Genomic DNA, 16,467 nt, shown 5'->3' on the forward strand with positions numbered 1-16,467 from the left:
TCTAGAAATATTTTTGAAAAATTCAAAAATGCCCATTCTACAATCATACCTGTCCACTTGGATCTGGGCAACGAAACTTCCCTCAGAACTATCATTCACGACTTCACAAACCTGCATTTGCCATGAGGATGACAGTTAACTTTTCCAAAGACTTTTTCAACTGGTAGGTGGTACCAATACCTCTTTTCCCCTCAGTAATGCCTTATATTGTACATAACCCCACTCTTGTCTTCCCTTGGATTTCTGCTTGTTATTTTGATTTGCTTTCCTCCTCAGCTGTGCCTGCCAGTTCACTCACCTTTATCTTACGTAAACGAAATATATAGGTTTCAGTTAGGGAAAAGAGATTTCATAGATTTGATAGAATCTTAAATTTAGCTGTCCTCTGATTTCTTCTGATTGTAATTGTGATTTCTCCATGTGCAAAACAGATGGGAAAACTCTGGCTGCCATTCTAACTCTGTCCTAGAAACAGGGCCCAAATGAGGTCAAAGCACTAACGAACAAGGGGAATTTTAAGCATATAGATAAGAACGTGTGTTTTTAAAAAAATTTCAGATAATATGCCAGTTTTATGCCATTTCTGTTCTGTAGACAAGATTTGGTCTTTAAACACAAGAATAAATCTACTTACAGTAGAAATTAAACACTTAGTTATTATATTCACCGGGCTTTTTCTCATGAAAGCATGAACTTTAGAGCTGATCTGTTATCTGCAAATACTCTGGTCACTGTTGAAGGAGTGGTGGTTGAACAAGGACAAGAATAATTGTCCTAAAATGTATAGCTCTAGCTAGAACTGCTACCTCTAGCTAAAAAACAGCAATGTGAGTTCATCTGGGGAGAAAGCAAACACCTTTTGCTGAGATAGATAGGCTATTGCTACAAGCTCAATCAAGCATTAGCCATTTACGTGGAGGCAGTATACTGAGCTGCCTGAAACAGGAATCTTGTTTAGTTTGGTATTAGTTATGCATTCTTGTGTTCTGAATAATAAAATGTCACCTAAGGCCAGAGTCTGAAACAAATTCAAAGAGGCACTGATTTTTTAGTGGGCTAGTAACACAGTGCCCCAGTTTACAGTGTTAAAGCCAAAACTAAATAAAAAAAAATGTTGGAGAATCCTATAGTGAATAATTGTTTTCTTCTATAAAATCTAAATATTTTAAAAGTGAAAGCATTATCAGTGGAGAGTCCCGAAAGGCTAAGAGTAAAGGTCTAAACAGTGACACTTTTAAGAAGATCTTGGAAGTGCAAAGGCTTGAGTCTGACCACTGGGAATGGCATGGGGGAAGGAATAGACAGAAAAAGCCAGTTTGTTCTCTGCATCCTAAGAAGTCAAATAGATCCCACCTCATTTGCACATCAATTGCAATATGACTTTCCCAAAAGGTTTTTGACAGCTTTATATGACACATATGCAGATTAGAAATTAATATCACTGCTTCGGCAGTTATACTTCATATATGTCCATTTTTGCAGGACCTGGTCCTGCTAAGACTCATATTTTCTCTTTCAAAATGGAGTTGAACTATTCAGAAGTTGAAGAAGGCATTTCCTTTCAAGTGTTTCTGTGTCATCCTGATTTATCTCCTCTGCCACATGCTGCGTTAATTTCTGCCCATATTAGACTTTATTTTTTTTCCACTGTTTTAATTAATCTGATCATTTTAGCTATTTCTTTCAGGAGCTAGGACTTTGTCCACAATTCTTTGAAATGTCACTTCTGCTTATGAAACATTATATTTTTTTTGCCCAAGGGTCAAAATCTGGGGAGAAGGGGGTGTCTCCTCTCTCCAGTTCAGAAGTTCTATGTGTCAGAACCTTGGGGGGTTCATTTGCCTTTGGGCACTCATCACCAGCTGTAAAGGCATTGCTGTGTTGCTCATAGGCCTGTTTATTTTTAGAAGGATATTGACAGCTTGAAAGCTCTTCAGGGGGAAATATATATCCACAGAGCAGTGTTAAACATGAACTACATCTTTTCTCAAACTTCGTGAGTTTGCCATACTTTTGGCACCCACACAGCTTGCTCAGATATGCAGACAGCAGTGACTCTGCCAGTCCTTGGGGAAAAAAAAGAGGTGGAAAATGCATTATTGATAATATAAGTATTTAGCTTCTGTTGAAACTACCTGCCTGTGCTCCATGGGTAATTTCACATTGACCATAGAATACCATTGCCAGACATCTGAGCTAGGCTTTCTGGGTTATAGTGCAACTTTAAAAAAACCCCAAAACAACACAGCATGACACATCAAAATTGAGGCTGGAAAAAGAACATATGCTTTTTTTAATCTGATGGCATAAACCATGACTTTCACAAGCTTTCTCCTCCACCAGGCTCTTTTAGTCTTTAAACTGGAAAATTCTGTTTCAAAGAAAAATAAGTATATGGTGTCTAAAAAGGAAAACAGTTAAAAATATTACATGGGTTTTTATAGCAGGGAGAAGAAACAAGAATTTTTAAAAGGAGTTTGTTTCTGGTGTTCATTTTAACTTAACCACGGAGTTGATCAAAAAGAGAACATAATTAGCAAATATTTTCCTTCATTTCTCAACTCATTTTCAGGGGAAAAGATTTGCTGGTCTTTTCTTAAAGTAAATTTAAGAGATGACATATTGAATAAAATATCAAAAATATTTCTGTAATTTTGCTGAGTTCTAGTCACTCATATCTGTGTTAAATTACATCATCAGGATCACTGCCAAATATTCATCCTCTTCCTTACCACAGTACTTCCTCAGCTCAGCTGGCCATTTTCAACTGGTTGAATTAAAAACAAACCCACTAAAGTATCTCTGAAATCTCTGAAGAACATCAGGACTGTTCTCACTTCTATTTCTGATCAGATAATTTATCTGCTTAGGGGTCTGTAAGATAACATGATAGTACTGACACCAGATACATCTACCACCTCTATCTCCAAAATCTTTTTTAGTCAAGTAACTGAGGTTTCTACAAAACCAAATAAAATATAGCAGTAGGGCTTCTAATGTGTAGATCCACAAACAACCAATAATAGTAAAATAAAACCCGTTTATATTGTGGAGGGTTATAAATAAGGGGAAAGATGTTGCAGGTCCTTCAATATTTGCAATCATATGGATGAAATATCAATCCAGGCACTGAACTGCAATGGAAAAGGAGTTCTCATAAGTACTGATTTGGTAGCCAATATGGAAATTAAAAGCTTTTCTTCCATTAGACATATTTGTGAGTGACAAAATCAATGCCTGAAACAACCTTTTCTTTCCAGTCTTTCAGCTTACCTATTATTCACAAGCAGGACAGGTTTCACATGCAGCAACCAGAGCTGTAAGTGATGCAGACCCAGTAACACACACGACTCATTTCTGGGAACATTCCTTCTGCTGGCAGCAACACTTCTGTCTCCTGTCCTACACAGCAAGAAAAATGTCTTGCTTATGCAGAGGCATAAGTCAAGTCATGCATCTACCTGTCCCATCCAGTATTTGCTGCTGTTAGATATATTTCAATTTTATAGCCAGTGTTCTTCTATTAAAGGCTGATCAATATTATGTATGGACTTTGAGAAATTAGAAGAAAATTAAAATTAGAATTCTGTAAAGAGGATTGAAGAAAATATTTAAAAAAACCCACATTTGACTGATATTGAAACACCAGTTTTAAAAATACATGCAATTTGACTCATTTAAGAAAAACCTACAGCCAAAGCAAAGACATCACACAGCCAAAATGTCAGCAAGTAATATAGACCATTTCATAAGAATAATACTGAAAAACTTAGAATACTCCATTGAAACACAAAGTTTTATAGGAAATGACCACGTGCTCAGACATTTTATATATTTTGCTACTACTATTTGACATACCAAAGTTATGTTTAAAAGAAAAATAAAAGGTTCATTTAGTGAACAATTGGTTTTTTTAATGAAAGAGAGGGAAATTGAGATTTTCTCACAAAATATCTTGTCACAGTTTAGACCACCTCTATATGCTGTTATAAATATGTATTTCCCCAGCACGACTAGCACTTGGACTATTCATGTTAGCTGAATATACAACCAGTGTTTGGTGATCTAAGGTGCACACTGAAGATTGGAACGACTTTTTAAAAGACTTGAAGTTTTTGTTAGTGACTTTGGATGAGCATTTTGTAGCTATTCCTCTTAATTTTAGGAGCAGGCAAGACCTTTTCCTGCCTTTTCTTATCTTATTTTCACTGGCTTCTGCTCTAAGTGAAGTTGGTTATCTGGGAAATTAATTAATAAGTCTCCTCATCATCATAGTAATTATAATAGGAGGTGGAAAATAGGTTCACGACTGACTTCCAGTGGAGAGGGTTTTTTGCTGTGGCATGGTTTCTCCATAGAATAATGACTCTTTGGAAAAATATTAGGCAGAGACAGCTTACATCACATCACTGGCATCACTGTGAATGAGAAGAAGCAGACTGCTGTATTACCAACAGGCGTCCACTTTTATACAGTGATGAAGAACAACCAGTTTGTCACTAATCTTATCATCTGATAAGCCAGTTTTCAGGAATCAGAGGGAGTATAAGCTCCCTCATGTAGATCATATTCAAATAAATCTGTTGAACTTTAATATCCCTATTGCTTAATTACCGTGTCATTATACTGTTGACAGATAAGGCCTTGAATGATCATATGGGTTGTAAATGGCAGAATTACCACAGATGGCAACAGGCACTTTGATTTCTTTGGTGCTTTGAGACCTTCTTGCCTGAGGACTCCATTATGGGTTTCATTTTATGCATCTCTTCTATTGTTTTTTACTTGAAAGAAAATAGAATTATTAACAGTATGAGAAAGGAGGGTCATTAAAGGAGATGAAATTATTATAAGGAACATAGTTCTTCTAAGTGAATTGTACTTTTAATTCTAAATCAGCTTGTTCAAAAAGACCAGTGACTTAACTCTTTCATCTAACTCTGTGATGATATTTTTATAGTCCCAGGGATATAATGCTCTGGGATAATCTGTCCATGGCGTTTAACTCATTTGAACAGATGACAATAAAATTTATATATTTAATATGCACCTGACCAGTCTGTCCAGATTTTCTCTTCCCTTTCCTTTTCAGCTACATTCATGCTACATATTTTGCAGCACACAGATATGTTTGATTTACCTATGAAAAGCACATGCCAGATTTCAAAACAGTCTTTAATTGTCACAGTTTCAACTTCCTCATAATGTCAAGCAAAAAGGTAGAAAGATTCCCCTTTCACTGGGGTTCAGGTAAGAGCCAGAGAGCAGCATACACGTAGATAGGTGGTCAATGTGACATTTAAACCCTGATTTTCAGAAGTTCTGGTCAGGCTGGGCTACCAGAGAAGGCCCAGCAACTTTGGAAGTTCAGATCTCTCTGAGAAACACAGGATCACTGGCTTCAATAGAGAGTCCAAATAATGACTGGCATCAAATCAGTGAATTATTCGAAAAGGCATTTTCTCGGTTTGAATTATCAGTTATGGTTGATTAATATTGCAGTTAAACCAGAAATTTTGTATTTAACAAGAATAAGCTAAGGATGTGATAGTGGTTAGCATAAATTATTGTAGATAACCATTTATGCAAGTACTATACTTCTGGAAAGAACTTCAGCATACCATAGAATCCTTTCTTTTGTCCTAAAAAAGAATCAAGTAAATCTGAGCCACAGTGGACAAATTATTCTTAACCTAGTCTATAAACTCTTTAAGAGACTTAACATTTCCATGTCACCTCCTCCAGCCCTTTACTCTTTTTATTTTGAGTATTTTCCCAATATTTAGTCTGATTACTATTTGATGAAAATTCAGCTCAATTTTTTCTAGTTCCATGCCCATCAAACAACAGATGTCTGTCCTCTTTCTAACAGCATTTTAAATTTTGGAAGACTGCTAGATAGTAAAATATTTTGTGTATTAGAAGATGTATTTAGTCTAAACTTGCCGAAAATGTCTCATAATCTTGAAGGTGGACAGAAAAATAACCTAGATATTAACCTTATTTGATGATTTGGTCCTTCTTCTTTGCCATAACCTTCTTCATAGAAAAGAAGGAATGCTTATAAGAACTGCTAGTACATTTATATATTTTTTATTTTTATTTTATATATATGTATCCAGTGTTAAAATAGAACTTGCAAAAACACAGCCGTGTAAAGGGAATGCTCAATACAAGTGACACAATCTGTCAGATAAACTACCACCAGTGAATACTTTGTGAGATCTAAAAACTGAACATATTGGGAATTTCAGACAAGTGTGATTCTCTTAAGAAAACAAACAAACAAAAAACTGCTGAGAAAGCTCGTATTCTCATGTGGTTTGAAGAAAACTAGAGTGCTCAGCGTAGTCAACAGCATCTCATTTGCTGTTTTACAATGAGCACATTAAAAAATTCATGCTGCATTTGTGCCATTGAGTCTGTTCTGGGAATGTATTCCTAGGCTTCAGAAATTCACCAGAGAAGAATAATTTCCTCTTGCAGACAAACGACGAACTCTTCTGAATGGGTTTCCTGGCATCAAATGCCAGAGGGGGTGCAATTTAAAGTAAGGTAAGTTATTTGACTTAAATTGAATGCGAGTCTACCCAGGGCTTTCCATGCAATAGGAGAAAAACTTCAGAAATCTGCCAGACATCCAATCTAAGCATCTCCTTCCACCTCTTTCTTAGTAGAGGAGTTGTTTTAGGCTCAATATTGTTGGCCTGTTATTATTTTGTCAGATGAAATGGTAACAGAGAAGTTGTATGAAGAAACTGGACATAAACTAGTGAATATTTAAGTTCCTGGCATATAATATTTCTCTGCTGATGTTCACGGAGGAAAATGCTGGTAAAAATAATGCAGTTTTATGGATCAGGAAATAAGTTGATTGCTCCCTGAAGTAAATGCACCTGGAGAAAGGGAAAAAACAGCTCTCATCTGAGCAGGCAGTGCAAGAGCAGTGAAAGACATGGGAGCTAATCCTGTTGTAGCCAGCAGTTCCCATAAGCAGCAAGCTTATCCATCAGAGAACTAGCCTGAAATAAAAAGTTAGACAACCTACTTTTGCTATTTGAGGTGAATGGAAGTGAAAATAGAACATCTTCAGGGATATCTAAATAAGAACTAGATTGGCCAGGTGTATTTACTTTTCCTTTGCTGCACACAATTTCCTCAACTGGTACTGATTGAGGAGCAATCCTTGGTGATAATCTTCTGCAAGTGCAGCAAGGATAACCCCCTCCAGTGCTGTTCTTTGTCATTGAACTACTTTTCAAAAGAGAGTCAGGGAGGTTCTTTTTTACTTTAAGAAAAGTAATTTTGCTAACCAAAACAGCTTAACACAGAATAGCATTATTTTTATATTTAACAGCAAAATAAGTGGTTCCTCACAACAACTTTGGATTTCTTTTAAAGAAGAAACTACATAATTTAAGGCTTTTTTTTCTAAGAAGAATTTTCATTGTGAAAGCATCATAACTTTTAAATAGATGAAAATCTTGCATTCTCTGAAAAGGAAAGGAGACATTGAATTTTAGTTTAAGTATAATGCTTTTTTCCCTCTTTTTTTTTTCATTTTTCTTTTTGTTAAAAAATTAAACAGAGCATTTTCATTTTGGTTTGACTTGAGCTTTTTTTATGGATGTTGAGTTTTTGTACAGCCAGCAAATTGGAAATTCTGTTCTTTTACTACCATATAAGTTTGAGTCAAAAAGTTGAAAGTCATATTTTTCAAGTTTATAGGATTGAAATCCTCTCCTCCTAGACCACTGAAAATGTGAAAATATGAGGAAGAGCCCTTATAGTCCTATTGGCAGCAATGACTAGGAAAGACTGAAAAGTTCAGAACATGAGGAATGAAACGTGGGCTCATTCTACCCTGTTTCTGTTCAGTAGAAGGAGAATAGAAGAGAAACCCTGGAACAAACAGAAATGCAAAGATCTTGCAGAATTTTCATGTACTTTTTTTCAAGGTACAGTCTGAATTGCATCTGATCATCTATGCAGGCTGATGGTTTCAAGGATGATGAAGCCTGAAGGAAGAAGATTGTTTCTAGCCACATCATTTTACCACATCCCAACAAATGAATACCAACAATCAGTTATATTTTAATTTATTCAGGTATTAGCTGCCCAGTCAAAGATGATTTGCTCCTATATGTATAAATTGCGATAATTTTTTTTAATATATTTTAAAAGACTGGCCACTTTTTACAAGACTAGATAATATTGTTTCACCTCAAAATCATTGGTAAATCTACTTGTTCTCTGATACTGGTGGTAAAGGTATGGCTCCAAATGCTATTGTAACAAGTTCATTATAAGATTTTGGCATAGATTCAATTTCATGTTTTTTCTCCACACATATCTAGCAACCCGATTGTCTTTCCTGAAATCACAGGTTGTAGCTGTGATTAGTTCTATTTCCCAGAGCTGAAGAGTTTAGAGATTAGAAAGGGAAAAAGTTCTCCTTTGGCTTTAATGGAAATGGTCTTGGAAAGATAATCCTGGACCAATGCTATCGTTCCCCCTTGAGTTTGGAGTGAGGGAAGGTAACTAAGAATTTGACCCCTGAGGTATAAGCATGAACTGATCAGGATGGGGCCTGGAAGGTTCTTTTTCCTTTTACAAAACATATGGAATTTTTTTACAGGTAAAAATCAGCTTATTTTATTAAACAGACATAAAGATCCAGCTGCTCTTTTGTCCTATATAGCTACTTACACTGGGACTAAACAAACCTGAGGTGAGTAGGGGTAAACCTCTTATTTTCAAATCCATTAATTTTTATGCTTTTTTTATCTCCTTTGTGTATTTGTGGGGCTCTGTGCAAACGAGACAGGGCATGTCCCTGATGTTCCAGCTCTGCAAACATACAGGCTTTTCTGCAGCTTCAACAGACTGTAATGTGGTTATCTAAAGTCAAATATCTGTGTCACTGACTGCTGGCTTGGTGCCTTAGACAGCTAACAGTGATGAAAATTGTCTAACACCTACAACTTTCACCAATGCTGATTGTCCTTATAATTAGATAAGAAGTCTACCATAAATGGGCTTCTTTCAAATACCTTTCAGGAATTTATTTGGTCGTCTTTTTGCATTGCTTTCACATTTTCATTGCAAACATTATTTTTGAGATTGGATAAAAAATAATTAGGTGCTTATTCAAAGATGCCAGTAAACAGGGATGGTACTAAATAGAAACAAACCCATTATTTTTCAGGAGACTTGATATTTATAAAGCTACTGCTTTTCAGTTTTGCAAAGTTTTTAAAGAGTACTTTAACTCAGTTAACAGTCTGGCCAACAGTCTCTGTAGAATACCAATTTGTTTTGCTTAAATGGCTTATAAACACCTGATTCCAACTTTAGAAACTAATTAGTGAGCTAGAGATTTTCCATTAAATGGGCCATTTTTTGATATCCAAAGCTGTGCTGAATCTAAATGTCAACATTGTTTCTAATTATGAAAAACACAAAGGGATGTCATAGGGCTAGAAAACATATTGTGCCTTAAACTGAGATAAAATGACAGGCAGTGTATCATTCAGCTACATGCTTGCTTATTTAATAATACCAGAAAAACTCATTATTAGTTGTATTTTCTGGAACTGAAGAATTTAGGGATTAGGAAGGGTAAAAGTTCTCACTTGGCTTTAACGGAAATGGTCTTGCAAAGATAATCCTGGACCAATGCCATCACTCTCCCTTGAGTCTGGAGTGAAGGAAGGTAATTGAAGTCAGGAGCCTTCTTTTCACCAGGCTGCTGGTATCCTGTAGGGCATTCATGGCATATCCTGCAATGGCACTCATTCAAACCCAGGCCTGAGTGCTCACATCAACAAACAACTTCAGCCAGTCAGTCTCCTGCATCCACCCTGCAAACACGCTGCTCCTATTCTGGCTGTGTGAAAAGGGCCAGCAAAATGCTCTGCTGGACTCACTGCTCCTGCTCCTGCTCCTGCTCCTGCTCCTGCTCCTGCTCCTGCTCCTGCCATGCAGTGCTTGGACCTGCTCTGCCTTCATTTTGTTGCAGGCTTGTACCTATGTGGGACACTACTGTCTCAAGGAGTACTTTTCAGTTTGTCCTTCAGACTTTCTTTTGACACACTAATGTGCCACTCACGCTTATATTTTCATCATTAAATTGAGTGATTGGTTCAAAATTACTTTCCTCCATCTCAGGGAGTTAACTCTTTCAACGATCTTCTGACAGAATGACTTATGACTAATGCTTGTTAAAAAAAAAAAAGAAGAAATATGAGAGAAAAAGTCTTGAAGATATTTTTTCTGTCAGGCCTGGCTAAAACAGTTACAGGTTAAAAAAAAAAAAAAAAAAGGCAAAGCAGAAAAGTAAAGCAACAAAACAAGAAAACCTCCAGAAGACAAACTGCGGTGCTCTTCTATAACCCACAGTCTTTGCCCATTAAATCAACTTCAGTATCTATACTGATTCATTAAAGACTAAATTTCAAGTCATCAGAATATTTCACAGAAATACAGCTCACTGATACTGGATAATATTATGTTACTGACTCATTTTGTGGTGTAATTCAGAAAACTGCTTGTTAATATGGGAGAGAAGTACATTTCATATAGCACTTCAGCCCTGTTCTGCTTACGATTTGTTTCAGAGTCCATTAGCTTCAATTGAAGCTTTTTTAATTATTTAAAAAACTAAGATGATACAAGAATGCTAACTCAAATTTTGACAGCTTTTGAGGTTTCAGGAAAAATAGTTTGTTGGTTAGGCAAAACCACTGTTCTCAGACAAAATGAAACTACATCAAAAACCCTATTTCCAGATTTAAAAGGCTAGTTTTAAGCTTTCCTGTTCTTTCTTTTTCTCAGCAGAAATGACCAGAGACCCCAGAGTCTCAGACACTACCAGAACTGATGAATCTCCACAAGTTCCTAACACATTGTCAAACATAATGCCGTGTAATTATTAAAATATTCTGAGTAACTCAGCTTGATAAATTCTGCAGTGCAGCACTTCAGAGTACCCATCATTCTCATGGGATCATCATTAACTCAGTCTCCTAGGTGAGAGACATTACAAGGAGAAGTTGTTGCATAAAGTCTACCTGGGCAAAGGCTCTCACATTACCAAAATTTGTGTCCCTTCCATCAGTTCTCACTAAATATAAATATAAATGATTCAAACATTCTTGGGAATTTTTAGCCCATGTCTTCCAAAATCTGTCTGACCCACTGCCCTTTCTATGACTTAAAAAGAACGCTTTTTCATTTGGGATCTAAAAAACCAGTTGCCCTGGAAAGTTATTTTTTCATCTTCTTTATAGTCTAGTTAGATCAAAGAACAGAAGAATTAGGGATGCCAATACTAGGTAGTTGAAAGGCAAGTTCTGTTTATCACAGCTTATGGCCATTGTCCATTGAGGATTAAAAAGCTTAAGAACCAGTTTTCAGGGGGAAAAAAAAGACTTGAGATTTTCCTAGTGATTCTTGTGCCTTTGAGAGAAAGGGAGGCTTAATTATATTTGTACAATTCATTTCTGTCATGGGGCACATCAGAAAGAGGATTGCAAAGACTTTGCAGACTTCAGCAGGTAGACTAGGGGTAATCTATCCTGAGTTATGATTTATACTGTAGGAGTCTTGTAAGGCTGACACTAGATCCATTTGGCAACATACCTGATATATTATCTCATCAAAGCTTGTTGAGAGAAGTCCAGCCCTGGCTCTGCCTCTGTATACCTCTGTTCGGATCAAGGGAGGGAAAAAAACCCAGAGTTTACTTTCATAAAATATTTTTTATATTTTTAATAAAAATAACAACACCCAACTCAGCACCAGGCAGTATTTTTCTCTAAGATAGACCTACCAATAAGAGGAGGAGATGGCATTGGAGAATTGTCAGAAACACAGAAATCCATATACACATACGGGGGAGAATAGAGTTAATTTGTTTTCTTTCCTATCAGTTTTATAGATGTGTGTCTCAAAAAAAGAGCATTGTATGATAGAAAGTTTTGTCAGGGAACTGACAAAAGAGTGTTCTATAAACCTTTCTGGTGTGTTGATAAGGTCATTACTGTGAAGTGTTCCTTCACACTGTAGGAGACATGTTCATTGTAGCAGTTGGCCCAATATTTCTGAATTAAAATTGAGCAATTTGAATGCTGGCAGTGAGTAGGCACCTCTTCTGTTTACATTTACCTGTCATTCCACAAGGATCACATGCTTGCTTCTGAGCTATACATAAGCTTAGTTCACTTCTTCTTGTTTCAGGATTGGATAAGTGGTTGTTAAGCACAAAGCAGAGCAGTGGATTAAAAGAAGTGAAATTAAGAAGAATTATATAACCAGATGAAATTATCACTCTGATTCAGAACTTATTCTACTTCCGGACAGGGTTTGAAAGAAAGTGTCAGTCACTCTCTGTGACTGAATTTTAAATATGGAAGTGCTATTTAAAGTTTTATTTTGAAGCTTTAACTCCACTTTAGCTCTCTTAGGGCCAAATATCCGTGAGGAACATGGGCTCATAAATCCTCTGATGGTGAAGCAAATTGAATGTAAGTTTATCTGTTTGTTTTCTTTTCTTCATATAATCCTCCACAGATCATGCTATAAAATAAAAACACACTTCTTGCAACAACCTGTTGAAATAAACACTATTCCTTTGTTCCTTTGTTCCTACACAGCAATCCACTTCATGCAATTTTGAGGGCGTGTCAGGTTGTGGGCCCCAGTGTAACCGCCCCAGTGCATAAACAACATGGGAGAGCCTCTTTGTTGGTGGAATTACATTTTTATTTGTATGACTACACTGATATAACAATAAGAAGCCAAAAAAATCAAAGCATCTTCTTACATACATAGTCATATGTGGAGAAAATGAAACTAGGCTTAAAGGCACCATATTTCTTGTTGGTTCCCCTTGGTACTGGCAGTGACTGCACCACTGCAAGATTCTTCCTTGAGAGTGCAGCAAGAACTAGAGCAAACAGCTCAGGACATGAGTTGATCTTACAACTGGCTTGAATTTGGTGAACTTAAAATTTACTGCATCAATGCTTTTCAATACCTAAATCTCAATACCCAAACATCCTTTCTTAGATGTCTGCATTTCTCTTAATATGTTGTGTGTTGCCTGTCTTACCTTTCTGTACTATTTGAATACCAACTTCAGCTTGTGACTTTTTCAAAATTTGCTCCTGCCTAAAGTGTTTTGTTTGTCTTTTTCTCTCTGTTCAACAACAGCAAATATCATAGTTATTTCCTCAGCCATCACAATGGGCACAGTATTCAATGTGACTTCATAGTAACAGGATTATTAGTGAGAAAAGTCACCCAGAGGTTTAGACAAACATTTTACATGAGTGAATATGGCTTTCTCACACTGATCTTTTAAAGCTGGCTCTGTAGTGATCACAGTAATAACTTCAAGAAAAATAAAACAAAGCCAAACACCTTTTTTAAGCTTTAGCACCATCTTATCTTATTCCACCCAAGGACATAAAGTGCAGCTTGTATACAAACAGCTACCACCAGTGCCTGAGGTGTGTGAGCTTTTTGATGACACCCAGCAAACAGTTCTAGTTTTATACTTGTTTGGTCTGTGTATGAGCTATGAGATGAATAAACGTTATTTCCTGTCTCATGGCTTGTATCACAAGGATATAATAAGCACTACACTGAATCCAGTCAGCACTGCATCGTTCCCAGGGTAGGCTTCCTTGGCTTTTCTAGATGGTAGAACTAAACACACCTTAATAATTTTGCTGGCAGTTGGCATTTTCCCCTAATGGCAGACAGAACCACTATCTTACAACTTGAATGACTGATCTCATCACATTTTGAAATTTCCAAACGTCCCTTTTCCAGCACCTGCCTCAACTGTGTGGTGGAAAAAATCAGCTTAGATACAAATTAGAAGGAAGGTTTCCAACTGGCTTGATCAGGACACAAAGATGCTTCCAAGATCATTTTTTGTTAAAAAAGAATTTTGTAGTCCAGCCATCAATCCTCTCATTCACCTGTACTGAAAATAAGATGATTTATCCCCAAACCGAAAAATGTCTTTTAAGCAGTAATCCAATAATCATCTACTCCCTATTCTGGTCTTGCACCTAGAGCCACACCTGCTAATGATTCTTGCACAGATGTACCAACAACTCTGGGATCCTCAGCAAGTGAAATCACACAGGGCCTCACACTTTGTGTCTCAGTGTACAACCAGCATTTGTATACAGAATTCCTGCAGTAACTACAATTCCAGTGTTCTTTCATGCTTAGCTATAGCAAAATGCCTGGTCTGGGATACTGTATGTCTGGATAAATGTTGATATCATGTATCTACTTAGATGTGTTGATTTTTTTTCTTTATTTGTGGTTATTACAATCATAAACATTTGAATTACCTTTTCACCATGCACTCTACAGTTCCTCTTTGAACAATAAATTCTAATGATTTTCTTTTAAGAGTCACATAAGTGATATTAAATCTTTGAAGAAGCCTTCTTCCTTTTCAAAGCACTGTCTGATAATATTCCTATGTGACCTTTTCCCTTTCTGTTGAGATGCCAGAGCTACCTGAAATGGCAGTTGGGAAAGTGTATATGCAGAATGGGAAGGAAGAAAAATTTGGTTTCTCACTAGCCCACATAAATACATTTTAGGCAAGATAGGGAAGATTTTTCTGGAATAGCTGCAATGCATTCCCTGGAGAAGGAAACCTACTGTCATTGCAATTAATCTCATACTGTACAATACTAGTAATAATGTAAGACAGTAAGCTGAATAAGTACGATGCAGTGATGTAAGGATCCTAATATGCAATCTTGACAATAAGATACATATCCTGTAAATAATGTGTTGATTTTACTTAATAGAATACCACTGGAAAAAATCAAGCAGGAAAGCAACAGCTGGATGTGGATAAATTGCTTCCAAGTGAACACAATGGGAATGGAAGAAGAAGGAGGGGATCCATGGCAACAGCTTCTTTCTGCGCTGCATCTCCCAAAATTAGAAAACCATTTTGCTAATGGTGGGAACAGGTGAATCAAAAGTCATAAAAAATATTTGTAAAGTATCCTTATCTCTGGACTAGAGGATGATATCAAGATATGTTTTTCTGTAAAACATACTTGTCTCTATCCTCAAGTTAAAGGAGTTGATCCTTGAGCTAAAGGAGCACATTATGGTGCCCAGATCTTTGAGAGGATCTGTTGGAAACCTAGACCTATCAATATCACCATGTTCAGACAATCACTGAGCTAAACATATTAGTAGACAGCTTATTGCATAGAGTGATTTTCTCTGAAAAGCATTGGATCAAAATAAATAATACTTGGTTCTAAGAAGGCTGTCTGGTCAGTTGTTACTGCTTCTGGAAAGGACAGAAGTGCAAAACAGCACTTAGACCTGCTGAGACAATCTCAATTAGTGCTGGGTCATTGCAGCCCAGGGCTGTGTATCATTGGCAGAGACAGAGTGTTGCCCTTGAGAAAAAACAACATACCCTGCACCAAGACCTTATAAAGGAGATCAACAAGTACTAAAGGTGCAGTTAGATGATTAATAATAGTAGCAGTTGAATGCATCTCAATGTTTTACTTTAAAAAGAGTAGTGTTTTTTGACTGTTGTGATAATGGTATCTTAATAGTTACCAAAGGAACCAATATCAAAAGAGGAAATGAAGAGTACCAATAAATTCTTTAATAGGAGTAATAAGAGCAGAATGAAGGAAATGCCTGCTCTGTTATTCAGCCAGATGGAGAAACAATAGCTGGTCATGCTGGGGAGGTTGTAGTCCTTAGTGGTATTTAGCAGATTCTTCATGCAAAGAGTGGCCTGATACATTTGCTTTTAGCAAGAAATGTACAAAAGTTTTAGGTGGAAGGGGTATGGATCAAGGTATGAAATATTCTGAGAAATCAGACCTGGTGAGGTTCACCTGACAACAGGAAGAAGCAAACAGAATGTTCTTTGATGTGTACAAGGGCCAAGACCTTCAGTTTGGTGGGAATAATCAGCCATCTCATCTGAGGACTGGAAATCACTGGCTGATAAAAGGAGGTGGCTTATTGTGTCCAGTAAATTACACGCTGAGCATGACTTATTCATGCTACTGATAAAGAATTGATGTCTGTATGGAGAAGTGGAAACATGAATGTAAACATGCAGAAGCAATCACACTGTCCTTTCTACTCATGCTCAGCTATAGCAAAATGCCTGGTCTGTGATACTGATTGAGCTGAGCAGGAAAAGACCAGAGGAAAGAAAACAGGAGAATCAAGAACTACTTGAAGACCTCAGAAAATAGTATGAGTCTTTATTTTAAACATGGGATAGCTCTATGGCAATATGCTAAAGGACACCAGGTTGATGAAGGTACTGAATAGAGGACAAGGAGGGAAAAGTCAGAAAGATTAGGCTCCATTTTTAAGGAACATTTTCTAATAACAAAACACTCAGCTGTCTTAGGCAGTGATGGAGTCTGCAGCAGT

The sequence above is a fragment of the Manacus candei genome, unplaced genomic scaffold (assembly GCF_025592945.1).
Source record: "Manacus candei isolate 608988 ecotype Guabito, Panama unplaced genomic scaffold, ASM2559294v1 h1tg000018l, whole genome shotgun sequence".
Lineage (NCBI taxonomy): Eukaryota > Metazoa > Chordata > Aves > Passeriformes > Pipridae > Manacus > Manacus candei.